This window comes from Lactuca sativa, chromosome 3, assembly GCF_002870075.4.
Source record: "Lactuca sativa cultivar Salinas chromosome 3, Lsat_Salinas_v11, whole genome shotgun sequence".
NCBI lineage: Eukaryota > Viridiplantae > Streptophyta > Magnoliopsida > Asterales > Asteraceae > Lactuca > Lactuca sativa.
The window spans coordinates 260854757-260869141 of record NC_056625.2 but is presented as its reverse complement, the minus strand read 5'-3'; positions in this window follow the sequence as shown (position 1 = coordinate 260869141).

Genomic DNA, 14385 nt, shown 5'->3' with positions numbered 1-14385 from the left:
AGCAAACAAAAAAAATATAAAGTAATCACAGCTTAATGTCAAGTCATTCACAACTTTATACAATCAACTCATAATTTAATACACAAAATTTACAGCTTAATATAGTCAATTCATAGTCTAGGAAGAAAATATATAGTTTAATGCAGTAAATTCACAGTTTAAAACACAAAAGTCATAGTTTAATACACAAAATTCAAAGTTTAATACACAAAAAGTATGCATCCATAACCCTATTTTCAGCTTAACACTCTTTATATAGTCAATACAAAGTTTATATACAAAATTCATAGCTTAATACAAGTAACTTCATAGTTTCATACACATAATTCACAATTTAATCTAGTCAATTTACAGTTCAAACAGAAAATTCACAGCTTAATACAGTCAATTCGTAGTTTAAAAAGAAAATTCAAAGCTTAATGTAATCAATTCACAGTTTAAAACACAAAAATGACAGTTTAGTAGACTAAATTCACATTTTAATACACAAAAAGTAGTATTCACATCCATATTATCAACTTAAAACACTTATTACAATTAATACACAATTTAATATATAAAATTCACAAACTAGTATAATAAATTTAAAGTTTAATTCAAATAAAATTATACATTCACAAGTTAATAGCAGTTAAAACTAAGATTAACAAAATTATATGACAAATGAGAGATTAAAATATCAAATTCACACATTAACAGAAAAAAAAAAAAAAAAAAAAAAAAAAAAAAAAAAAAAAAAACATAAAACAAAAAAAAACCAAAATATAATAGAGATCTACAACAAATGCAAGTAGAAAAACATAATATCAACTTAAAACTTTTAATTCATAGTTAAATATAGAAAATTCACTGTTTAATACCCCAAAAAAATATGCATTCAAAAGCATATTTTCAACTAAAAAATTTAATACAATCAATTCACAGTTTAATACAATTAATTCATAGTTAAATATACAAAACTCACAGCTTAATATAATCAATTTACAGTTTAAACAACAAATTCACAGCTTAATGCATTCAATTCGCAATTTTAAACACAAATATCACAGCTAAATACACAAACTTTATACTTCAATATACAAAAAATATGCATTCACAACTTAATTCACAGCTTAATAACTTACCAAATTTCATTGAGGCATTTCATCAAATACCTTATGTGCATCTTTTTTCCAGAACTTCCTTTTGTAAACACCATCAATGTAAATATGATACACACACCAGATCTAACCTGAAAATGGACAAAAACATTAGATTAGATGTCGATTTGGTGGTGTTTTGACCAAAAATAAGAGAGACAAAGACGAAAATGAATTATACATGGGAAAGAGGTGACACATAACAGATCTGGTACAAATTTGACAAACATTTTCGCCAGTGATGGAATATTTCAGAGAAAAAAATAAGTTCAAGAGCTCTGGAACAAAACATTTGTATAATAACACCAAATTCTCAGATCTACATCAGATCTGAATTTATCTAGAGGTGGTCGGACATCTAGAGGCGGCGCTCGGTGGTGATGGCAGATCTAAAGTCGGAGGTTGTAGATATGAAGGAGAATGCACCATATCTGAAGGTAAATGCTTCAGATCTGAAGGCGGCGGCTCCGAATATGAAGATTGTTGTATTCCGACGATGACGACGATGTCGGCGGTGGTGCTGGCGTTGGTGGTAAGAGAGGGAAAGAGAGAGAGAGAGAGAGAGAGAGAGAGAGAGAGAGAGACCAAATCCAAGTCTAGATCTAATTTTGAATATAACGAGTATTATGTAAAAAGTGGGTTAAATTTAATTAGTTGGTTCTTAGGTTCTTAATCTTTTTTGGTTCTCATTTGAACCTTTACCTATATATATATATATATATATATATATATATATATATATATATATCCCTACCCTAATAAAAGAATCCGTATTATGCCACCTGTCATCTCCTCAGCCCATTATTTTCCAAAGTTAAATTCCTATAATACTCTCCTCTTATTTTTAACAATTCCGTAGATCCTGTATATATTAGACACCCATTTGAATGCAATCCCGTGACTTTAGGAAGAAATTGATTCCATTTTTTCCTTTCAGATCGTAACATCAAACTTTCAACATTAAGGCCGATATTTCAGCATTTGATATTCCCGTGCCCTTCTAAATCTCTCTGATTTATAATGCTGAAACTTCTCCATTTGATTCTTGATTAAGGCTGTCTTCAGCCACAATTTGTGAATTCTCCTTTTTAATTATTTAGGGTTCTATTCTTCTACTTCTTAGTTGAATTGCTCTACCAAGCACCAATCATATAAGAGTAAGCTCTATTGAACGCCTTTCTCCCCCACCCCACACCCCGACTACAACCATGTTTATTTTTATACCATCTCTTTGATTGTGTGTATGTGATCTGGTTCTCCGACCGTATAACGAAGGTGTTGATTATTTCATCATAATCATTGATGCTACCAAGAGTTGTTTTCCTCTCTCGGAGTATCCCTAAACCATAAGCATCCCTTTACTGTATGTTACCCGAACATCATAATCCCTTTTTTATATGGTTCTATTTGTTCATACGAATATAATATTTCTTTAAGTGACGTTATCAGAATTTGAAGATCTAGAAATGGTTCCACCGGAAAATAAAGATAATATTTTGGGTTATTCTGTTTTGTGAGTGTGAAGCTATAGATCTACCTGAAAATGAAGACTTTTAATCTGATAACACTGCGGTTGTGATTAATCATTTATTAAAGTTGAGTGGTCTTAGAACTTTATGTCTTATTTTATGGTCTTTCTGATACAGATCATGATGGAACACAACTTTTTTGACAAAATAAATAAATTGATAACCAAATTTGAATATATTAATACACTTAACAGACATTTATGATTTTCTCTTATGAATTTATGATGAACTACAGAAGGTACTAACAAGTTGTTAAGTCTATAGAGGTATGAAACCCTTTGATTGCAGATGGCCAAGAAGAAAAAGATAAACTACTTGAAGAGGTACCTTGATTTTTTTTCACAGTATCCATTATTATAATTATTATACATATTATCATTAATCATCACAAGGATTTTTGACTCGAGAGACTTAAATACATTAACATTAGCTTGTTGGAATTATGTTCGACTGAAGTGTGAAATGAAATGGAAATCGAAAGAGGAAGTTGAAATATATGTTACGATCTTTAAGAATGAATGGTTAATGTCACTCTCTTTTTAATAACACTTGACTGCTTATCGATTTAAGAAATCGTTGATTCATTTCAATAATTGACTTTTCAAGAGGAACTTGATGTTCTTTATGTATTTTAACTGAATTATAAACCATTATCACGGTCCTAACTTACCAAATGGTAAAAAAGATCGGGTTGAATGTAAATTTGGTCCCTATGGAACGCTAAGATCCACCCTAATGGCACCATTGTTTTCCAGGTTTGTTTATACCTTTCAGATTAGTTTTTTTACTTTGTTTGATAGAATATAAGTTCAATAAATTATATTTACTTTTGTCTGATAGCTTCTTTTTGATATATTTTGAGTTACTCATAATATAATTTACCAAATTGGATGTGGTTTGTGTTATTTCTATATAATTAAATCATGTAAGTTTTCCAACATACTGATGCTAAATACATTTCTGATTATTAGTTTTCTAAGTAAAATAATGAAGCAACAAGTAAGCCTATATATTACATTGGAATGCATATAGAGGAACTCTAAGATTAGTAATTTAATGTCATTTCCTTTTTTATTCAGCCACGAATGACCATATAGTTCTTACGTTTTTTTTTTGGAAATTTCTTTCTCTGATTTGCTCATTTAACCATTTTATTGTTTGCTTTTGAAACACAGGTAGGTGTAGTTTGGTTTTTTGATTTTAGTCATTCTTAAATAAATTGAGACAAAGATAAATAACTATAATTTATTTCTACATCATTTTCCACATTTGTTGATATTAGTTACATTATATTGTTGTAATTAAAAAAATGGTACTTTCATTGCTAATAACTGCCTAGATGATGAAGCCACCTTCGATACATTTGCGTTCATCACTTCTTGATCAATTAATAAAGGGATAGTTGCAAACAAAACATACATCGTGTTTGTATATATAACTATCGAAGGGTATATTGGTAAATTGGATAAGCTTACAACTCCTTCAACATCATACGCTAAAGCTCTTTCCATTCCATATTAAGCATCTTTATTAATTAACTAGGTTACAACCAGTGAGAACCACGGGTAAAATATTTAGGAAAAACAAAATTTTTTGAAGTTCTTAAAACAATTTTTTTGTGCTTTTTATATAATTATAATAGTTCTTTTAGGATTTGATAAAAAAAAACATCGTGTTTATGTAACCATTTTTTATATTAATGATTACTTTGATTACCAAAACAATAACAGGTGACAAATTCTAAAGCAATGAAACTACACTGCCCTTTCATGGAAAAAACCATTCCATGTGACAGAAAACAAAAAAAAAATCAAAGTACGTTACCATTTCATTCAAAAACACCATACAAGTGACAAAGAACTTAAAAAAATATATCTGTTAACAGAAATGGTGCCTGTGTAAAAGATCACATAAATGGTCCGTGTTTAAAAATCGTATTTATGGATTAAGTTTAATTTCATTGACAATAGGCAGGAATGTTGGAAACGTAAGGAATAAAAGGGTAAAAGAGTAATTTGACTTAGCATTTCACAAGTACCATTGAGTTGACACGTCTACAATTTGGACTCTTTTATTAAGATAGGGATTAACTAAATAAAATGTAGTAAAATTTTATAAACAAAAGTAGTGCATAAAAACTCAAATTATATTTACACTTGCATGCCTTCAGTGGTAAAAACAATACTAACTGTCATCTTATCTAACTCTCTGACACCTCTAAATAAACTTGTCAAAAGGAGGGAAAAATCGAAAATTTACATGTTCCTCCTCCTTGCTGCAATTATTGCAATATACTATAAAAGTGAATCATACTTCAAATCATATTAGGAAACCTTTTTTGAATAATTTCAATTCTGATAGAATAGATGTTATAATTTTAATTGATTGCTTCACATATGAAATAAACAACAATAACCAATATACAACAATTATTATATAAAAAATATTTTAACCATTTATGAAGGACAATCAAATCAACCCTAAATGTCTATTCTCTTGTATACATTTAATAACTTTAATAAAGTTTTAAATAACCAGTATTCATTAAAGTCATAAAATCATTATTTAATGATAATTTTAATTAAAATTTAAATAATCAATATAAAAGTCTAAACAAAAATTATCTCTTGTTAATTTAATAAAATTTTATTAATATTTGTTTTTTCATTACCATTTTTAATAATCAGTGTTTTTTTAATTACCCGTGGTTCTCACGGGTTGTAACCTTATATATATATATATATATATATATATATATATATATGGTTAAGTTCAAATGAGAACACTATTTAATGTGAGAACGTGAGAACACTACTTTATGTTACTATTCTACTATGAATTTAATATGTATATTATTGTAGTAATTATAATATGAATATATTCAATTTTATATTGCTATTGTACTATAAAATTTATATATATGTGTAGTTATTTAGTAAATTCTAATGTGAATGTTAAATATATGATTGTTCGTATATTCGGTGATGAATAATGTCATAAAGTTGTACATACAAAATTTTAATGTGAATATTAGTATGTGATTGTTCGTATATTTGTTGATGAATAATGTCATATCATTATATATACAAAATTCATAGTAGAATAGTAACATAAAGTAGTGTTCTCACGTTCTCACACTAAATAGTGTTCTCATTTGAACTTAACCTTATATAATATATATATATATATATATATATATATATATATATATATATATATATATATATATATATATATAGGCTTAGGTTATTTTGTTTCTAATAACTATTGTGTGCTAGAATGCACAGATCTGAACCATCGGATGAAATATAATTAAACGTCATGAACTGAGGGTCTGTAATACTAGAATAGGATAACATGTACCATATAATCACACAAATTTCAGCATAAAGACATGTTAGTCAATTAACCTATATTAAAAAAGGAAATTTTCAGATTTTTAGGGATAATTAATTTCTTTATTTTTAAAAATCTGAATATTTTAAATTAATTCAAATTTAATAATCTGATTTTATTCTGTCAGGATGATAGAATGCCAACCATAAATTAGTGAATATATTTTTCGAGTTTATTATGTCAGAATGACAGAATGCCAACCATAAACTAGTAAATAATTATGAAAGAATACACAAAATCAATTCTTGAACTAATAATATACAAAATAATTACATTGTATGATTGTGATTCATTGAATAATAACAACATTCTGAAAGAAAAAAGAAAAAAAAAACATCAAAATCTAAAAAAAAAACACTAATCCATTCTGAAATAATATTATTTTTAAGCAACACTTTATACATTGTAGCATAACACATTTTGGTATAATACACTCACATTCTCTATGTTTTCTTCCTTCTCCACATCAATGTTAGCCTCTTCAAAACCTATATCCACAAAGAAAACATAATCAAGTTTCAAAAATTAAAAAATTCAATGCATTCTACGAGAATAAAAACTATAAATTCTGACAGAATGTATTAAAGACGATAAAGTTTGATAGAATATAGTAAAAAATAAAAACTATAAATTCTGACAGAATATAATAGAGACTATAAAGTATCACAAATTCATTATCAGTTAAACAAATATACTTGTTGTTAACAATTATTCTTAGACATTCTAACAAAATACATTTATATAACTAAATTCTAACATAATACATTATAGAATTCAAGACCTGGGATTGAATCATCAACACATATCTGCATTCATTCCCATAAATTTTGAAGTTTGCTATATAACTATATCAAAAAAAAAAAAAAAAAAAAAAAAAAAAAAAAAAAAAAAAAAAAAAAACTAGATAGCAGCCAATATTTCTTATAATTCGATAAATAAAATACTAGATGGCAACCAATATTTCATATAATTCGATATGGAAAATACAATAGATAAGTAAACATATATAAATTAAAAGTTTTTTTTATGCGACCATATGATAAACAGATGTTACCAATATTCATTTAACGACAATACTAAGATAACACATAATTGATTTAAAACCTTGATTTCTTGCGATTCACATTAACAAATATAATAAAATAAACAAAACATCATAATATTTGAAAACGTTCAGAGTTAGAATTCCAAATAATAGACAAAAGTGTCGCTTGTTAAATCATTGTTTAATTTTCTGTTAATTAATATCCTTTCTACTACTTTTCACTTAGAAGCATGATTTTTTTCTCTCATTATAATCCTATGCTTTTGAACTCAAATCAAATAACATGTTTTTCTCAAACGAAATTCCATTGCAAAATCAGAAATCGAGTAAAAAACCTACCAGAGCTAAGAATTAAAGAGGAAATCCTTATCTGTTATCCGAAAATTGTGGTGTTGGTGTACGATGACAATGGCGGAGAGGGGGCAAGAAGAAGCAGCAAAGGTGATATGATGCCAGTAATGATGATAAACGTGATGAGGGAGATCGATGACTTATAGGGTTTTTAACTGATTTCTCTAATTTTAATGGATTGTCGCGCACATATTAAGCAAATAAATTATCACTGCTGGTTGCACTAAAAATATAGCACAAGGAAGCAGGGTCGAATCCTCAGGGACACATCCTAATAGTCAATGTTTTTTTTGCATCAGGCACAATCTAGTCAAGAAATAGATAATATAGAAAGGGGGTTTTGAATTAAACTAAAAACTAGAATTGCAGTGATATTAAATTAAACTAAAATCAATAATAAAAACGATTACAGCTCTGCTGAGACTTTCCTAATCATGCAATCAACATTGATTTGGTTATTTGAGATGCGTTCTATCTAAGCTGGTACTGAGAAAAACTAACAAGCTCTAGTAATTCCACTTTTACCTTATTTAGTTAACCAAAACAAGCTCTTTAATTAACCCTAACTTTTTACTGTTCAATTAAATAAGCTCTTAATTAAATCAGAAAAGTTGCATTATAATCTATGTAAAATTCCCAACAATATCCAATACTTCTCACAGGCTCGTAAGCGTAAAGATATGATTTCTACAGTTTATACCAGAGTTAAATCCCGAAACGGAACCAATCTGATACTTGTTACTTTTACCAGTTGACAAGAACATTTACGGATTCTATTAACTGATTAACTGGAATGATAAAACCCTAGCTAGGTGATCATATTAACAAGAATTCAAATCAAACATTCATTAAGCTCAAAACTGAAGAATCTAGATAAAAACACAAATCAAAAACTAGATCTAATGATCAATCACATGAAAATTACTTGTCTTTGCAGAACTGAAAACTAGGGTTTAGCCAAACATGGCTAAAATATGATGAAAACAGATGAAAAGAGACATCAAACAACTAGTCTTACTAATCTACTTGAAGGAGATGATCCACAGTCTTCAGATCTTAATAAATTGATGAAATCAGAGAAGAAACGCCTCCAAAATTGTATTTTCGTCGTCTAATACCTCTGGAATCGTCCACTTAGGTTACTGGAAGGCTATCAGGGTCTTTTTATACGTCCAATAGCAAAAACGGCGCACCTGCGATCGCATGTACACAACCTGCGATCCCAGGTTTTGAAATAAATGCATCTGATGTCGTTTTAATGAAGTAGGATGCTATTTTGACACTTTTTGGCTAACCTGCGATCGCAAGGAGACAACCTGCGATCATAGGTTTTGAGTTTTCACTTCCGGATGAATTTTGGGCACAAAAGAACCTCGAAGGCAACCTGCGATCAAACTTGCGATCGCAAAAAGGTCACCTGCGATCGCAAAGAGACAACCTGCGATCGCATGTTGTGCCTATGATGTCCGAAATTTTGTCTACTTTTTAGATCATTTTGAATCGCGTCAATCGGAGTTACGGTTCTCGAGATATGGTCAAAATACAGACAGGGGGTCAAAGCTGCCATCAACATCCTTTAACTTTGATATTGTATATTCTATCTTCGTATGATCAATTCAATCGAATGTTTCTTGACCAAAGTATCTACCAAACATTCTTCAACATACTCCAGAAGTTCCAAGCTCCATTTTAAGCTCCAAACGCGCATCCAACTGCTCCCAAAGCACTGCTCCACTAAAACTATCTGAAATTGACATAAAAATATGAGCAGTACGGGAATTCTAACAAAAGACATGAGCTGAACATTATTTAAATAAATGACATGAAAATGTAAAAAAATATGATGCTAAAATGATGATAAAAACTACCCTATAAGATGCATAAAATGGCATCTAACAAATCTCCCCAAGCTTGAACCTTACTTGCCCTCAAGTAAGAAAAGGAATAACATTATAAACAAATGGAAAAATGTAGATGACCTAAAAATAACTTAAAATAAAATAAAATGAAAACTTAAACTAATGTACTTCACTCTTTTTTTTTTTCACATGATCAGATTTCACAACGAGGAAGCTCCAACGAAATCACTACCTAGACAACAGTCTCAATACTTTGTATTAACGATTCATAATTATATTTAACGAGCTAAACCAAGCTTGAGCAAATAATTTTTACACCGAATTAAATTTGTGAAAACAGTGTATTTTTAAAAATCATTTCACGAAAATTCGTTTATAAAAACTTAACTTGACCAACCCCTCCTTTTTTTCCGAACTCGTCCAATAAACGCGGTAAGCTCCATTATGGACAGAAAATCCAAGCTTACCCCTATGATTCCACTATTGAGGGATCAATCTCATTATACCACACATATTCTTTGTCTTGATCAACTCTTTAGATTTGACTTGCTTGCTTCTTGATTTCGACTTGAACTTGACTTGGATTTAACTTTGAATTTCAGATTTCTTCAAGTTGTTTGATATACCATTTCTAACATATATATTGACTGGGCGCGAATTTTACTTTGAGGCCCACCATATCTTCAATACTTCAAAAATGATAATAAATTGTGGGTATAACAATAGTTCCCTCCCAACCTCAAAAAGCGTAGAAACTATAGGGTTCAGTACTTCAAGGAATGATAAGGATTATCCAATCTAGGTTCTTTTTAAGGCAATCAAGGAAATTATTTTCAAAACACTGTTCGTTTTTCCAACCCACACTTCATTGTAAAAATTATCTGACTTATATGTTGGTTCATATTGAAAACATTTAAAGCACTTGAAAATATAATTCTTAAAATTGAGTGTAATGAGACTGTTATTTTCGGTGACTATCACATTTCATCTTAATAGAGCTATCGAATGTAAATAATATCCTCATTTAATGTAATAATTTTTTTTTTAATTTTGATATACAAAAAATAAAAATAAAAATAACTAGAAATAAAATATTTTTGGGTTTTCCTTTGTTATGAATGCAGAAAAATAAAAACAGAAAATAATTTTTACTAAATGCAAATGCGATGCAAAAAATAAAATGCAAAAAGAAAACTTTGAAATTTTTAACTAAAAAACCTGAAAAATTAAAATTTTAACAAAAAATACAAATTTTTACACTAACCCCCTCCCTAAGCTTAAAATGATGCATTGTCCTCAATGTTCAGAGAGGAATGAACAGCTCAATAAAGAATATAAAAGCAAAAATATGCAGCTAGGAATGAATGTACCTGATAGATTGTAGAAATTCTGATTTTGACGATGAATGTTGACGAAAAATTTGAATTTCAGCAACTCTGTCGATCCTCTGATTTCCCCAAGCTTGCTTGGAACTGCGATCATCTCTTTATTGAAAACGGAAAAATAAAAACTAAAAAGTACTCATCGGGTTGCCTCCCGGAAAGCCGCCCTTTTTAAGGTCATTGGCTCGACCATGCCTGGAAACTAGATTACCTGTACGAAGATTTTGGCAAAAAAACAATTAGCAGTACCGTGTCCCCGGCAACGGCGCCAATTTGTTAACACGCTGTCGCGCACGTATTAAGCAAATAAATTATCACTGCTGGTTGCACTAAAAATATAGCACAAGAAAGCAGGGTCGAATCTTCAGAGACACAGCCTAATGGTCAATGCCTTTTTTGCATCAGGCACAATCTAGTCAAGAAACAGATAATATAGAAAGGGGGTTTTGAATTAAACTAAAAACTAGAATTAAAGTTATATTAAATTAAACTAAAATCAATAATAAAAACGATTTCAGCTCTGCTGCGACTTTCCTAATCATGCAATCAACATTGAGTTGGTTATTTGAGATGCGTTCTATCTAAGTTGGTACTGAGAAAAACTAACAAGCTCTAGTAATTCAACTTTTATCTTATTTAGTTAACCAAAACAAGCTCTTTAATTAACCCTAACTTTTTACTGTTCAATTAAATAAGCTCTTAATTAAATCAGAAAAGTTACATTATAATCTATGTAAAATTCCCAGCAATATTCAATACTTCTCACAGGCTCGTAAGCGTAAAGATATGATTTCTACACTTTATACCAGAGTTAAATCCCAAAACGGAACCAATCTGATACTTGTTACTTTTACTAGTTGACAAGAACAATTACGGATTCTATTAACTGATTAACTGAAATGATAAAACCCTAGCTAGGTGATCAGACTAACAAGAATTCAAATCAAACATTCATTAAGCTCAAAACTGAAGAATCTAGATAGAAACACAAATCAAAAACCAGATCTAATGATCAATCACATGAAACGTACTTGTCTTTGCAGAACTGAAAACTAGGGTTTAGCCAAACATGGTTAAAATATGATGAAAACATATGAAAAGAGACATCAAACAACTAATCTTACTAATCTACTTGAAGGAGATGATCCACCGTCTTCAGATTTTCAGAAATTGATGAAATCAGAGAAGAAACGCCTCCAAAATCGTATTTTCGTCGTCTGATACCTCTCGAATCATCCACTTAGGTTACTGGAAGGCTATCAGGGTCTTTTTATACGTCCAGCAGCAAAAACGGCACACCTGCGATCGCAGGTTTTGAAATAAATGCATCTGATGTCGTTTTAATGAAGTAGGATGCTATTTTGACACTTTTTGGCCAACCTGCGATCGCAGGTTTTGAGTTTTCACTTCCGGATGAATTTTGGGCACAAAAGAACCTCGAAGGCAACCTGCGATCATACTTACGATCGCAAAAAGGTCACCTGTGATCGCAAGGAGACAACCTGCGATCGCAGGTTATGCCTATGACGTCCGAAATTTCGTCTACTTTTCAGATCATTTTGAATCGCGTCAATCGGAGTTACGGTTCTCAAGATATGGTCAAAATACTGACAGGGGGTCAAAGCTGCCAGCAACATCCTTTAACGTTGATATTGTATATTCTATCTTCGTGTGATCAATTCAATCAAATGTTTCTTGACCAAAGTATCTACCAAACATTCCTCAACATACTCCAGAAGTTCCAAGCTCCATTTTAAGCTCGAAACGCGCATCCAACTACTCCCAAAGCACTGTTCCATTAAAACTATCCGAAATTGACATAAAAACATGAGCAGTAAGGGAATTCTAACAAAAGACATGAGCTGAACATTATTTAAATAAATGACATGCAAACGTACAAAATATGATGTTAAAATGATGATAAAAACTACCCTATAAGATGCATAAAATGACATCTAACGGGGATATTAAAGGTTTTAAATATTTACCATAATTAAATGTAGTCAAAATCACTATTATAACCTTACTTATTAAATAAATAAATAAATAAATTGCTAATTTGTGATTGATGCATTCATACACACAATATTTGCTATAAATATTTGAACCTATACATATATATATATATATATATATATATATATATATATATATGGCTAGGTTATTTTGTTTCTTACATTTATTGTGTGCTAGAACGCACTAATAGGAATTTAGTAAATTAAATAATTATTTAATTAAATAAATATAGATATTAAATGATTTTCATATTTATATGTATATTAAATGATATCCATAATTATAATTCTTTTTTATGGAAAACAATTAAATCCATTATTAATGTCAACAATAACATTCTTTCAGAATGAATTCGCATCTACGTTTTTATATATGAGTTCTAATTTTGTTTCAGGACTTATTCACTTAAAATACAATAAAATTGTATGGAATATGAAGAACGAGAGTTTATTTTACTAGAATACACTTTCATTTTGCTGGAATACACTCTCATTCTTCTAGATATGAATTCATTCTAAAAGAATATTGTTGTTGATATTAATCATGAATTTAATTGGTTTCCATAAAAATAAGTTATAAGTATGGATATCATTTAATATACATATAATTAATACTAAATTTCTATTGGTGAATTCTAACACACAATAGATGTGAGAAACATTTGAACCTATCTCTCTCTCTCTCTCTCTCTCTCTCTATATATATATATATATATATATATATATATATATATATATATATATATAGGGTGAGGTTCAATAGAGAACCATAATTAACCAAGGAACCAATCTGTTTTTCAAGTTTTAGAACTTATTTTTTATCAAAAAAAAAATCTAAAAATACAGAAATTCATAACTTTTTATCCTTTTTCCAATGATATAAAATTTGATTTTTTTTACGTCAAATTCACAATGTGAATCTTTGAAAATTCACAACGTGAATCCGGATTCACACGGTGAATCCGAAAAATATTTTTCACATTCACAATGTTAATATATGAATTTAGATATTTTTAGATTTTTTTTCGATAAAGAATAAGCTCTAGAAATTGAAAAAAAGATTTGGTTCCTTGAAAAACCAATAATTATGGTTCTCTATTGAACATTTCCATATATATATATATATATATATATATATATATATATATATATATATATATATATATATACACACACATAGGAAAAGGATCAAATGAGAATATCTAAAAGGTTGGGAACGTGAGAACAGTTCTGGACCAATCAATATATAAGGTCATATTAGTAATTGTATATTTTAATTAAATTAAAATAAAATAAAATCAATCAAATTCCCTTAAATTTATGATCAGTTACCAAAAAAGAAGGGAATATTTGATTTTTTATTTTTCTCATTAATGAAATATAAAAAACATTTTTATAAAAAAAAATTTAAACTATAAAAATTTAAATTTTTTTCTCCAGTTTCACATTTTTTTTTTCGAAGAAATTAATAGAAATCCAACCCCAAATCAATACATTTGTATTCATAAACGATTTTTTTTTAACAAAACTAATACTACTACAATCACAAATAAATACATATCAATTTACAAGTAATCCACATTTCTTTTAATCAACCGAAAAATAAAAGGGGTGTAAAAATTATCATTTCTTCATAAAAAAATACCTTTAATAATAAATAAATACACTT